Below are 11608 nucleotides of genomic sequence, written 5' to 3' on the forward strand. Positions count from 1 at the left end.
AGTTCATGCTCGTTAAAAAATAAACGCAAGATCCGAGCAGTTTTAACGTGGTCTTCATGCTCGTTAAAAAATAAATAAAAGCAGTGAGCAATGTTTCCTCCGAAGTTTAAGCTCATTTTTATCTAAAAAATGAACCTATCCCGGTAAATAACCGTTGTGATCGTAAATTTATCAGCCATAAAAGCCTTGGTCGTGTTTGCACCTGCCACCTCCACCGTCATTTGGCCGATCGTTCACCTCCATATGATTGTTTACCCATTTTGAGGAACAGCTGCGAAGAGTGATTTCACCTAGCCATCCTTGTGACACTGCCGTGATTGGAAAATTCCAACCTGTACCTGGAATCTGCTGCTATCCCTGTTTATCACTCGTTCCTCAAAAAACGAGTCTTCTTTGAGCTCTTTTCAACTGACTCGTAAAATATGAAAAGTTTGCCGAGTTTTGGCCTTCCAGCTCGTTAAAGTGACCGGAAGAGCTATCCCTCCTCTAGATTTTAATCTTTTTGGACCTGAGGGATTATTGCACAAAAAGGTCGAGCGCTTGTTTTATTCGGCTCGTTAAAGTTATCGAAAACTCATCCCTTCTGTATTGTTTTATACTTTTTCGGACTTAAGGGATTAGATGACGAAAAAGGAATTTTGGAGTTAACTTTCTGTACCTTTTCAGACTCTCTAAAAATGAAAAGGACCGAGTTTTCCTTGTCGTTAGACTCGTTAAAATGATTAAATAGCGACAAACTTGTCTTTAGACGAGAACGAGTTTCCCTATCGCTAGGCTCGTTAAAACATAGCGATGGGCTTGCCCGAAGGGCAGGTTATAGAACAAGCATATGTTATCCTCCTCAAGCTTGACAAAAATAAAGAGGTACTGGTCAGAAATGACTGGGGAAAAATTGGGAGAACCTCAAAGCTTTAATGGTAGCAAGTCGCTCTTGAACATGACACTTTTCCTCCGTATCACATCGGGTTGGGTTGTTTCATTCACCGGTCTCATCACCATGGTCTCGCCAAACCATCCACATTTGGGGTAATGCTACCGATCCATCGCATCAGTGTCGTTATATGTTCAAGAGATGTTGTTCAGAAAGAGTCAACCGTGTCCCATCCACTGCCATACATTATCCTTCATCCATCCATGATCGCCACCCTGAATCATATGTCACAGATTGTTTTCACCTCCATTAAAATCATTAGCTCCGTTCCGTGTCACTGATGTGGGATTCATTAAGGCCCTCCTTTGACGGATCGCTTCTTGTCGACTTCAGCTCATTATCCAAGAAGTTGATCTAGGAACAACCCCCTCAGTACTTTGAAGCTTGCATGCCTCAATGGCAAGTTTCTCACTTCCGGCGACAGGTATACATCAATGACCTTCGACCGAAAGATTTTGCGTGGTGTTCGACGCCAAGTCCTTTATTCACACCACGTGAATTGTACTGCAGTACCTTGAGGGTCATTATCATTATCGGTGATTCCTCTCGCGCTTGTTAACGTTTACATCATTGACCGGTAATCAAGCGATGTCTTTCCATGTTCGACTTCAGCGCAATTCTCACATGGATCGACTTGTACTTAGAGTGAAGATCGAACGAGTTTGAAGACCCCGGATCTAGTTTCATCCATCCGGGCTGCGATATATATTCAGGAAATATAAAGACATTTGACATGTACATCATTGCAGCAGATGATCATCCTACTCAAAGGATGATAATTTCAGCAGAGAATTATCAGTCTACCATCAGACGATCGTCTGTTCTATGTACCAAAATGAATTTATAAAGCTGAGCATGGGAATGCTCGCCTCAGCTAGATCATGAAAGCAGAATGAAAAATAATGTATTGTATTGTATCTTATTACAGGTCACCTCTCAGCGATTGAATGAACTTCGGATCCTCCTGATAAAGCATTTCACCCGATAAACGACCTCATGCTTTAGGGGGCAATTGTTATAGACATTTTTGTGCCTTACAGCATGAAGCATGAAATGTCCATAATCTAAGGGATCCAAAGTCCCTAAACATGTTGTTCCTAACCCTAGAGGAACAAGGTCAGCAAACCACAGCACTGAATAAAAGTTCTCCACCTGAAAACACTCAAAAACAAGGCAATTCTGGATCATGTCAATTGCTCCACTGAGCATCTGTGCTGAATGTCAACTGCTCCACTGTCTACCTGCACTGAATGTCAACTGCAAAGAAGGCTACCTGCGCTGGGTGAGTTGGGACATGTGGCACAGTCATTCCTCAAGGTGTCAATGCCCAGGAAGCTTCCAAAATGACACTTGGATCAGGGAATTCGACTGGTGATGAGTAAGAGGGTCTAGATCTCCAAGTGGAAGCAAGAACCTCCAAGTGGACTCAAGAACTGAAGAATAACTGAAGTGAGAGAGGACACTAGTTAGCTTCATGCCAGCTTCAAGCTGACTCATCCTTTCTCCAAAACTCCTATATATAGAGCTCTCTCATGAGGTCTAGGGAGGCTGGAATCTTGTGAATGTAAGGAAGTGCTGTTGGTTTGAGTTTAGAACTATTGGGTGATTTGCTTTGAAGGAGGTGAAGAGGAGATTTCTTTCTACTGGGAGGTGATGTTGGATTGGGCCTCTTATGGTTGTATCACTTCCTGAACTTTACTTCTTCCATTAATAAAGCATTTGAGGTTCTTCTATATACATGTGTCTCAATGATGTGTTGCTATACTTGTGTATTTGATTTATTCTAATCCTTGAATCAATTATGAATGTATGCTTCTTGCAGTTTCCCTCTCTTGCCATTTTGCAGGATCTTGTTGTAGCTGGGCCAGTGAAAGAGCAAGGAGCTGGGAGAAAGCAGCAAAAGAGAGAATATTGGATCAATCATTAGCGAAAGACATCGGTTAGTGGATCTCTTTCTCCCCTCTTTTACATCTCATAAAGAAGTAATCTCAAATAGCTTGGCTTTGATTGTTGCTGAGGTACTATCACCCTTAGAGTGGGATAGGGTCATTCCGTATTGGATACTTTTCCCAACAACAACATTCCATTATATCAGATCGGGGTAGTTTATTTTTGAGTGCATTTTGGTCAAGTCTTTGGTCGATGTTGGATACAAAACTTACTAAGTCCATGGATTTCCATCCCCAAACTGATGGCCAAATAGAGGTTGTGAACATGATGATTGTACGCATTCTACGTATGTACAAATCGAAGCATTTATTCACGCAGGATGGAAGTATCCCCTCTTCCCAACATAGATACAATAGAGCTATCCAAAGCTCAATAGGCCATAACCCCTTTCAAGTAGGGCTAGAATTCCAGCCATTATGCACCATTGATGTGGCCATACCATTTGCAGCCACTCAGGTAGATTCGTCTCATGTACAATCTAAAGCTAAAAGGGCTAACAGCTTCATCGAGAGCATTCAACACATCCACCAATAGGTTCATGATATTATTGGATAGATCCAATGCTAGGTACAAGCAATACCATGATGAGCATTGAGTGTCGGACAAGTTCCAAGTGGGCGACAAAGTTTGGCTACATTTGCAGAAGGAGCACCTTACTAGACCCCACCGCAAGATTTTCCCACTCTAATATGGGCCATACATCATCATCAAGGCCTTCATTGATAATGCCTTCGAGATCAGCATCCCATCGTTCCTTGGTATGGACCCAGTGTTCAATGTAGATCGCCTTTGTCCATACTTTACATCATTGTTGGACACATCTGACATTTTGGAGCAGTTCACACCAATAGAGCTCAACCCAGATTGCATGGAACAGGACAAAACTAATCAAATCATGGACTCACAGATCAATAATGCTCATCAATAGAGTATACATTTATATCAAGTTGTCAATGCAGGCCAACTCCTTCACTAGGGCAAGTGGTTCACTAGGGACCAGGTTTTAACAGGAATTTCCTCACCTCATGGAGTCTTTGGATGTAATGGGGAACATTGCTTCCTAAGGAGGGAGGACTAATCCACGTGGATTTTGGTGGCCACCCCCCTATTTCACCTAGACCCCCCAATCAGTTTCATCACTTTCTTTGCTCATTTCAGCATTTACTATTTTTAGCATTTTTTCGAGTCCTGAACTTCTAGATTAGTTTTAACCCCTAAACAATGTTTTTCTGGGGTCCGCAATAGGCCCGCAGCCATAGTTAGGGGCCTATGATGAAACTTGTAATACTCTGTGAGACCTTTCCAACAAGGTATCATACACACCAAACTGATATATTATGGCCAAGTTATGCCCCGAGAAGTTGGTTACCCAGCTAAACCTAACAAGGCCCACACACTCTTGGTGTTACATCTCTTGGAATTCAGGTTTTGTTTGTTTATTGTTTCCTCATTTTCCCCAAAATAAATAGGCCCTTGAGCCTCATTGTAACATAGTTCATAGGTATGTAGCCACCACATCTCTTCTCAGAGATAAGCTACCATCGCTTGAGCTATCTTATTTCCATTTTGTTTGTAAGCATAGTTCAGTATTTTTCTATTAATGAAATGAAGTGTTTTTCTGTTGCATTTCTATGTTTATGATTATATTTATAATTTTTTGCGTTCATGTTTAAGTTCGGTTCAGGGAGGTAATGAAAGAGAAGTTGGAAATGAACCTTCTCCAGTATTGTATTGTACCCAAAAAGGTATGGTCCTTTGTAACATTGGTGGGTTTATGCCACTTTACAATCACATCAATTTTAGAAGGATATATTTTCAATTATCCACCATCGACAATGTGACCCAAGTAAACAAAAGAGGTCTTGCCAAATTCACATAGAGACATTTTGACATACAAGTTTTCTTTTTGCAAAACATCAAGAACCTTTTGGCATGATTGACATCATCATCCCATGTCCTACTATGAATAAGAATATCATGAAGATACACAAGTACAAAATCATTAAGAAAAGGTCTGAAAATATCATTCATCACTCTCATGACTTTGGTTGGAGCATTGCATAATATGAATGACATCACCATCCATTTAAACAACCCCTGTTTCATCTTGAATGTAGTATTCAATACATCTTTTTTTGCAATCCTAACCTAATGATAGCCACTGTGCAAGTCTAGTTTTGTGAAATAGACAACATTTTTCAATTGATCTAACAAATCATCAATGCGAGGGAGAGGATATCAATTCTTCACTGTTATTTTGTTAAGTTCCCTGTAGTCTACACACATCCTCCATGTGCCATCCTTATTTGGCACCAACATGGTGGGTGAGCCACAAGGAGAAGACCTTGGCATTATGACCCCTTCGTTCAACAATTCTTGTACATGCTTCTTTATCTCCTTCATCTCAATGGATGACAGCCTGTACATACAAATGTTGGGTAAAGGAGCATCCTTCTACAAGTGAATCTCATGTTGTATCTCATGCTTTGGAGGCAACCCACTTGGCTCTTGAAAAATCCCATCATAGTTAGAAACAATTTCATACAATTCCTTTTTATGAGTGGGAGCACAACCTTGGAAAGCTTTAGGTGTCTCAGCCTATTTTTTTCTCACAACCATGAGCATGAACCTTTGCTAAAATTAATCAATCTCTTCACCTGATCTAAACTTACAATACTGGAACTGATTTTGGCGCGATGAGCTCTGACAATGTATTCCACCTCATCTTTCGTGAGATGATACTTTTTTTTATTGCGAAAGAAAATTGCTTTCCTATCATACAAATACAGACTCCCCAATACAATACCATAGATATCTATTGGTACAACATCAAGATTAACCTCATCTACTAGTTTGGATGTAATAAAAAACCTAGATCTACACTACTTGGTTACATGTAATTTTTCTTTATCAGACACTGAACCTAGAGGGTAAGGTTTTGAATGAGGCTTGGTCTCTAATCCTAACTTTTTAACCAAGGATTCTAAAATCAAATTTTCCTGTGAGATCACGTCAAAAAAGGTTTCCACTTTAGAATGTTTCATTATGACTCTAATGTGGAACAATTCAATCCTCTTTCATTCCCAAGTTTTTGCTGCATTTCTCCAACTTGCTCTCCCACTAGGCAAGAGCTATCCATCTCAGTCAAAGAGATGCTAATTGGATCTTTGCCTCATATTCCTTGATTTTTCTAATCCAATTGTTTAGTTTCTCTGCATCACATTCTCCATTATATGTGGGAAAATAAAACTTTGCATATATCTTAAAAAATGGCTTCTCAGATGTATTCCTATGATGCCTGTTAGAGTGATGATAAGAAGAATAAGAAGAATTGTTACTAGAGGATGGGGAGGGTAGTTTAGGAGGCTCTCCTCTTCCGCCTTAATGATTTACCAATGTATCGTCATCTAGTTCTTTCATCTCACATTTGTTTTTCTTCGCATATTATGAAAACAACTTGTCAACTTTCTCTACCATGGTGAAGAAGATATTGTGATAATCTCACTCGTCCTCCATTCGAACATCCTTGTCTGCCATGTTCCATCATGGTGCATGCCACGCTTTGGGATCAAGGGATTTAAGTTTTCCTTCTCCTCTTTGGAACTTGTTCCTAGTTAGCATTCACTCATGCAAATTGCGTCAAGAAGACCTGATCTGATACCAAACTTGATCCAGATCGTTTAACTTTAAGGATGCATACAAAATTGAATATAAAATAACATGTAACCAAGTAACATAAACAAATGAAAAAAAAGTGAAAATCATAAAGAAACCATGAGATAAAAGGCACACAAATGATTTGATTATGGATTTCACCCAATGTGGGCTACATCTCTGTGCCCTTCTCAAAGCGGGGAGGTCTTCTTTCATTAAATGGTAGCAAAGAAATGAATTACAATCAATTCAAAAACAAACAACACCATTGGATTTATGTCGCAATATTGTATAAAAATGACTATAAATTTGTCAAATTATAACACTAGAACTTCTAGACCCCAAAGGAATCTTTTCAGCATCCCAAATATTCACCTCTTCAGGGTTCTGCCGCCTCTAGCTGCTCCGCTCCTTCGTTGTCCCATTGACAAATGATTGAAGGTTTAAATACAAATAGTGTGGGTGGAATTTCCAACGGATGGGTCATTGGCCCATTGGTCGATGGTACTATGTTAAGGCAATTGTGTGTTGGGGAGGTCCCGAGTTCCAGCCAAGAGCCTCCCATTTTGGCACCTCCATTTATGTCTGTCACAGGTTGGTTCCAGCAGTTTTGACATTGGTTTATATATGAGACCATTGGCGGTTGCATCGTGATATATATCTATATATATATATATATATATATATATATATATATATAATATATATATATATATATATATATATATATATATATATATATATATATATATATTATATATATGGGTTGGTGTGGTTTGACAGCTTTCCAACCACTTTTATTTTTGATATAATTATTTGCACCATTGGGGGCTGGCGGGGTTGGCAACCCAGCACCCAAAACTTATATTTTTTGTATTTTTTAGACATAACAATTAAAAAAATTCCACCAGATTTTAAGGGTTACTAGGAAAATTAAGGAGCCAATAAAGTCACCTTTTCTAACCGCCATTCTCCATGCATCGACCCTTTTCCAAAGTGTTTCTTCATTAGTGACTTCCATTTGGCCTAGTTCGAACAAAAATTTTATTGGTTATAACTTGAGAATACGAAATCATATTTGAGTTTCATTTGCGCCATTGGAATGAAGATGACGAGCACTACGATCTGTCACTGGTTTCACTTCAATCTGAGGAATTTTATTTTTTAGCTAATTCAAGGCCACTTCTATATCTAGAGCCACCTAGATCACTATTCAATGAAATCTACACCAAAAAACAAAACGAATCACAATTAACCTTTCAATGAAAAATGCAATGTGGTAAAGGAAGCAATAATGTGGATTCATAGTAATAGAGAAGTAGCAGTTTTCAATAGTTTAATCCAATTTATGAATGAAAGGGCTATTTTCACCAATTGTGATTTTTGTTATTTAAAATACATTTTTGAATGTATAAATGGATTCAACACATAAAAAATCCTAGGGAAAATTCTACAGATTAAATAACTTAAAATCTATTTTTTAAATATTTACAAGATTTTGGTTAAAATTAACCAAAGAAATACCCCCAAAAAAAAAACTATTCCATCACACAATAAGGCTAGTACCATAGACTAACCCTATCGCCTATCACAAAAACTATCCAAAAATCCTTTAATATTAACCTAAATACATAACACAATTAGGTAAATAAAAATATATTATTCCTTTCCCTTCAAATTTAAGTAATGAGATCAGAGCTTTTCCAGGTTGTCCATAAAAAAATTTTGTTTGTTGATGGTCAAAAATGACCTCATCAACATGTGAGAGAGACCACTGGGTCAGAGCCCCAACTAATCCCTTATTCGTTTAAAAAATTATAATTACAAATTAAATTTTATTACAATTATTAGATTAATTAAATATATATAAATTATAATTATAATAATTATAATAATTAAACGTTAATTTATTTACCGATTAATTAAATTATATACCAAAATTAAATTATATATAAAAACATTAATTAATATTTAATTAATTAAACTAACATTATAATTATTTTAAAATAAATTAAACTAGCATTTGCACCTTATGTTGCAAAGGAAACACCGTAAGGCATAGAGTGGGGAAGAATAGCATAGAGTGGGGAAGAATAGGGACATGTGAATGGACATTGTTGAAAGCAAGGGTGGATGATAATGAGTTACAATTGCAATAGTTAGTTATTTGTATTATGAAAATGAATATTTTGTAAATAATGATAGTTTGTGGAAGAATTTATAAAAGGTATGCCATCAACTACACAATTGATATCTACAGAAATAGAAGGCTAGAAAACAAGAATTTTAATTTATAAGATCCAATTTACATGGTTGGTCAACATGTAGAAACCCCTTGTGTTTTCGCTCTGTCCAAGTGGGGAATAATAATATGAGAGTGGAATCACTATTGTGAATATGCATAGACATAATACTATGGCATGATTATAGATCGTTGTTGGCTGAATGACTTGCAATTGGCTTTCAAGCTGCTAGTTCACCATAAGTTGGACCTACAAAATATTAGTTGGATCTGAAGAACAAATAAAGCTAGGATAAAAGGTCCAAATTTATGAAATTATTAGTTTCTTCCTTCCCCACCTTTCCATTGTTGTTATTATTATTATAATACTAATAATAATGTTATTATTATTACCAGATAGCTCCTTGGATGCCATCAAACAATTAATATTTATTTTATTAGAACAAATCAAGGTATGGGTAGAAAGCTAATATTTATGAAATTATTAGTTTCTTCCTTCCCCTCTTTCTCGCTCTTAGAATTATGACACTTCCTTTCACATCCTATAGTGGATTGAACTTGCAAGAAAATTCGAGGTGAACCTTATACCTCTGCCTCTTCTATTCATTTTTGTACAGAAGGAGGTATATACATCTTCAGTTCATATTTCTAGCCATTATCAACACCTAATACATGCTTTTGTATACAGGGAATTAAATTTTCATCATGTTTGAACTCAACTATTTGCCTTCCAAGGCTAGCTAAACTGGTTGTTGGGCTAAGGGCCTCCACTGCAAATATTTTTATTGAAAATGGCCCTTACAGAGAGTTTATTTTCAAGCATTTTCAAGTGGCTTCTATGGATGAAGAAAGTGCAGCAGTAGTTCTAGTAAGTTGATTCAAACTGGATCGAGAGAAGTTTTTGTCCAATGTTTATTGAGAGTAAAATTAGTCTTTTAACTAGATGTTCTGTATACCCGGATGCGGGTGTTTGATTGCCACATTTATGGATAGGATTTATTGCGCCGGCGTCTGGTCCTGCAGGTGGCAGGATCACACATTTCTTCATGCCTCACCTCGGCTCAAGCAAGCTCGCTCTGGGTACTTGCGGCTCACTTGGCATTCTGCATTAACTGCTCCGGTCGATCGAGAAACTTCGTCGGAAAGTTTTAATATGGAAACATTGGCTCTCTCATCCCTCATTTTCCCCTGGCCTTCCTGCAGTTGCTCGCATCAGTCCCTGTATCCTTGCAGCGTTTCGGAGGATGCCTTGAATCTCTGTTCCCCGAATTGTGAGTGGCCCCTTTACTTTGGCTCCCGCTTCGTGTCCGTCTGCTTCAATTCCCCTACTCGTTGTCTCTGTTTGTGGATTATTGTGTGCGAACGTGGTCGATGCCATGATGGTGGTAGGCGTGGAGGTCGTGGGAGATCTTAGCCTGCTCCGTTGCCTGTTATCCCCATGGTGCCTGCTTCCCCTCCCTCGGAAATTCCTCAACCGAACTGTCCTGGTGGTAGGCCCTTCCCGCATAACACCTTCCAGACCACCCATTTTAAATTTCACAGTCGTCTTAACAAGCCCATCCTCTCAGCCAGTATCACTATCATATTTGCATAGGAAGAAGCTCAATCCAGCGCCTCTGTGCATACTTCGACGTCGATGTCTCAGGGTGGTACGCAGAGCGGCGAAGACGTGGGCAATGTTTTCAATTCTGATAATGTGCAGGTAGAGAAAGGTATTCCTGAGGACATCAAGCAACCTGACGGCACCCTCCAGGGCGTCTTGGGCTCTGTTGACCAGGAACGTCGCCCCTTTGGCATCCGACGTTGGGTGGCTATTCCTGATGGCAGTGGTTTGAAGGTCGAGATCATAGCTAGCGAGGTCTGTTTGGGCCCTGCATGCCCGGTAGTGGAGGAACTTAAGGACCATGGCTCGGATGTTTGATGCCTCCTGTGCCATAATTGCTTCCCCTGTTTTTTTTTCTCTGTTCTCCAGGTCGCTGCTTATGTCTATGTTTATCTAGTTTTGACAATGTCTTTTTGTAAAAGGTCTTCGGCTATGCAGTTGTTTCGCCTCTGGGCATCTGGTCAGTATAGATAGCTTGACTGCTGATTTCCTTATTATCTTTTTATGGTTTTCCAGCATGCACAATTCTCAATCTCTGGTACTTTGGAATGTTGTATCTAGTTTTCCCATCCATGGGATAGTCAAAATATGCTGATGGACAGTCTCAGCTCTGTTTGGAGGTCTCTACCTCCTTGTAAATTTATTGTTAACTTCTTTTAATAGAATTAGTATTTACTGAGAAAAAAAAACTAGATGTTCTGTATAGGCAATTGTTAAAAATGGTCAACTAAGGTCAAATTCCACTATGGACAGCTCCTTTGTATGAGATGGTGATGGCATTGGATTCCTCTTCTCGAGAGGACCAATTTTGACCTAAATCACAATGGATTTTGATAGGCAGAAATGTATATTTGAAGTCAAGCCCACAATGTTGGTTTTCGTCAAGATCAGCCCCACAGTCATGTAGGCTCATGAAGCCCAAACGACATGACCTTTGACCCACATTGAATTGTATAAATATAAGATGAGTTCACTCCATTTTGGCATCATCACACATGATTTTCTCTTTCCTCTCATGATGGATTCGAATTTCTTTGAGAAACTATCTCTCTCCCATACGTGCAAATTTTTGGAGGACGGATTTCCTGTGATTTTCTGCGGTTGACTTTTCCAGTACACAGAGCAGCATTGACCAGGCACTTTGACCAACTGTTTTACTGCGAATTTGATGGAGTATTACTCTACTAGCTAGGCTGCAGTTGTGAGCAGAGGAACCGAGAACAAACTA

This window comes from Pinus tabuliformis, chromosome J (assembly GCF_031772625.1).
Source record: "Pinus tabuliformis cultivar Carrire ecotype Pingquan chromosome J, CPIR1, whole genome shotgun sequence".
Classification (NCBI taxonomy): Eukaryota; Viridiplantae; Streptophyta; class Pinopsida; order Pinales; family Pinaceae; genus Pinus; species Pinus tabuliformis.